The sequence below is a fragment of the Oryzias melastigma genome, linkage group LG8, assembly GCF_002922805.2.
Source record: "Oryzias melastigma strain HK-1 linkage group LG8, ASM292280v2, whole genome shotgun sequence".
NCBI lineage: Eukaryota > Metazoa > Chordata > Actinopteri > Beloniformes > Adrianichthyidae > Oryzias > Oryzias melastigma.
Genome location: NC_050519.1, coordinates 3,051,919 through 3,055,376, shown reverse-complemented (window position 1 = coordinate 3,055,376; position 3,458 = coordinate 3,051,919). Strand labels below are relative to the sequence as shown.

At 34.0% G+C, this 3,458-nt stretch overlaps 1 protein-coding gene and 1 long non-coding RNA gene across 5 annotated transcripts in view; one reads left to right on the top strand and one right to left on the bottom strand.

Moving 5' to 3' along the window:
* Nucleotides 1-3,458, top strand: part of syt3 (synaptotagmin III) — a 61,772-nt gene that overhangs the window by 41,554 nt on the left and 16,760 nt on the right. The gene's annotated exons all lie outside the window — the stretch shown is intronic.
* LOC112146925 overlaps nt 1-3,458 on the bottom strand; it is an 83,161-nt gene that overhangs the window by 67,309 nt on the left and 12,394 nt on the right. The window lies entirely within an intron of this gene.

The following is a 3,458-nucleotide window of genomic DNA, read 5'->3' as shown; positions in this document are numbered from 1 at the left end:
ATATTCACACTAGCATTGTCTGCAGCTGAAGATGCTAGTTACGATAACTGAAGATGCTGAAAGTGATAGCTGAAATCGGTGAAGCTGATAGCCAGCTGAAATATTAGTTAAATGCTAAATTAGCCAAAAAAAAAAAGCCTAAGTTAGTCAAAACAGCTAGCATATAGCTGAAATTTTAGCTAAACTCCAAATTAGCCTAAAAAACCCTTAATAAAAATTGCCAAAATAGTCCCAAAAGCTATCAGAATGCCAATATAACTTTCAACTTTACTACGACTCCATATAATATAAAGTAACAACTAATCAACTATTAAATTAGTCATCAACTATTTTAATAGTCGATTAGTCGACTAATCGTGTCAGCCCTCATAGAGATGAAGATTTCTCTTGTACATTGAAGTCCTGGCCAAGAGGCAACAAAAAACATGAACTACAGTTCGAAAATAACAACATTTGATTTAAAAACAGTTACAAACAAAAGAATCTTTCTCTCGAGCTCTCAACTTGGATTTAAAATCATTTAACAGAACAGAAGTTTCCAGTCCTCCTGTATCATTTTCCATGTGGGCAGCAAATGAAAAAGCCCTTTTTCCAAAGTCATTTACAACACATAAATAGGTGAGATGCAGGTGTGTCGTACAGACTTTTCAAATATAGACCACAATGCATTAGAAAAAATTTGTTTAAAATTAAATATGCTCAATTGATTAAAAAAATATCATATTAATCACACTTTTGGATTGTGATTTACGATTATTCACAATGTTATACTGGGTAAATTTTATATGAAAATTTTGAACAAAAATCAGGCCAGTGAGGAAATGTTTCCTTCATTTTTATAGTCTGAAATGTTTAAATTTATCAAGTGTTAACTCAGAACAGTTCAACAGTGAGATAAACAGAACTTTAAAGACTTTTATGTCTGCGGTAATACTCCAAGAAAAACAAAAAACAAAATACTGTTTCTGCACTTCAAATGACCCAATACCACGGTCCGGGTGAATACTCGATTCTGATTGGCTGTTGGGTATGGATTCATATCTAAAAGATAATTTAAAAAGTTCCGGTCACAGCCCAAATGTTCCATGGTTCTTCATCTTCTGGACAAAAACAAGCTTTTATAATCCAGGGAACTAGAAAGTCCTGCACTATATAGGTTTTTAGTAGTTAGTAGAATTCTGACATCACCATTTTTCTTCAAATTTGGACGTTCCTACCCCTTGATGATGTCATCAATAGTACCCGTCATAAGTACAACTTACACTATCCTTACAAACAAACACTCCATGCTCCACACACAACAATGGCACGTTCCATTTTTATGATGTCCGTAAGATATGGGGTCAAATCAGGATCAGCTTAAAGTGAATGAAAGACCAGACTGAAATCTTGAAAAACAGACTCAGATTTTAAGGAAATTGCTGACTTCAAGCTGGATCAACAAAAACTTCCACTTAGATTTTATCCTCCTTTGCCTTCAAGACTCTGCCGTACTTCGGCCTCTGCGCACATTGAACCGTGATTGCCATCTCCTGAAAGCTGTTTTGTTTCTGGTGTTTGAGCTTTTTCTGTCCACAGTAAATAAAGCAGCAGCAGCGTTACACAACAACGTTACTGGAGCAGTACAAATTCATCTGCACGTTTCCCGCAGCGTCTGTAATGATGTCGGAGTAGCACGCATCTTTTTTTAAGTGTTTCATATGGGTGACCTTCTGTCATTGATAAACTCACCGTGTAAGCAGAGGACAGTGGGTTCTGACATGTGGATGAGACGTCGTCTGTTTTTAGGGTTTCCACTTTAAAGTGACTCCGCGAGCGTCGGTCAAAGCTTTCAGGGTCACAGCGGTGGTTTTTGACTCGTGTTTTCCATTTGTTCTGAATAAAACTAGAGAGTCATCTGGCTCGCCAAAGGCAAAAAGAAAGGATTTTAAACCCTGAGAGAGGCGCTCCTTTAAAACAAAGAGCTCTTTCAAAATAAAAGCTGTTTGTTCTGCAGAAAACAGGCAGATTCTTCACATTTGTTAAGACTCAGTTCTGATGTTTTATAAAATATCTTCCTAAAAAAATTATTTTTGTACAGAAATGTTTTTTTTTTTGTTTTCAAAACCATAATATTTAAACACTTTTTTTCTTAAAAGCATTTTTTTATGGTAAAGCTCCAAAAATCAAAGATTTAAATCTGAAATGAAATTATTTCCAGTATTTATGTTCTTTGATATACTGTAAATTTTCAACTTTTAACACAATAATTCCAGTACTGGAATTATTGTGTTAAAAGTTGAAAGGTTATTGTACGTTAAAGATTTTGTGTTTAAGCGTCACCAATATTAAAGGGTTAAAGCAGAGGACCCCAAACTTTATCATGTGAGGGCCACATAACTGTTTTCTTCTCTGATCTGGGGCCAGGGTTGGTTTGTAGGCTTACAGAAAAACTGTAACAATCGCAGCGTAAATGTAAACATTTACAGTTTTTCAGAAAGCTACACATAGCCAAATTTTAAATAATTTATTTCTATAATCTTCATAGAATAAAAAAATTCTAAAACATTTTAAAAAATAGATATATAGCATTACCTATGATAATGTTAGTTTGAATTCTGTAAGCTGAATGTGGCAGCTGAAGATGATAGTGCTGATAGAGGCTGAAATTGATAACTAAAAACGCTGAAGCCAATAGCTGAAAAAGATGAAGTTGATAGCTGAATTGGCTAAAGCTGATAGCTAGCTAAAATATTAGCGAATTCCCAAATTATTCTAAATAAATAAATAAATAAATAAAAATCTAAGTGATATATTAACTAAATGCCAAATTTGCCAAAAACCTGGTAAAATGCAAAAATTTGCTAAAACAGCTAGCATGTATCTGAAATATTAGCTTTATGCCAAATTAGCCACAAAAAAATGGTAAATTGTCTAATTTAGAATATGGCTAAAATATTAGCCAAACTCCAAAATAGCCCCAAAACTGGTAAAATGCAAAGATTAGCTAACACATCTGGTATGTATCTTTAGCTAAATGCCAAATTAGCCACAAAACAACAGTTAAAATGTCTAATTTAGCCAAAACACCTAGCATAAGGCTAAAATATTAGCTAAACTTCAAACTAGCCTTGTAATACCGGTACTGAAAAAAACCTAAATTGGCCAATACAGCTAGCGTGTAGCTGAAATATTAACTAAATGCCAAATTTCCCAAAAACCTGGTAAAATGTCTAATTTAGCCAAAACAGCTAACATAAAGCTAAAATATTAGCTAAGCTCCAAATTAGCCTAAAAAAACCTAAAAAAGCCTAAATCAGCCAAAACAGTTAGCATGTTGCTGAAATATTAGCTAAACCCCAAAACAGCCTGAAAATCCTTAGCAACTGCTGAAAAAACCAGCATAAAAAGAGCTGAATGTTTTAATCGCTGAATGAGCTGAAAGCATTGAAGAGCTCTGAACGACAAAAAAAACCTTC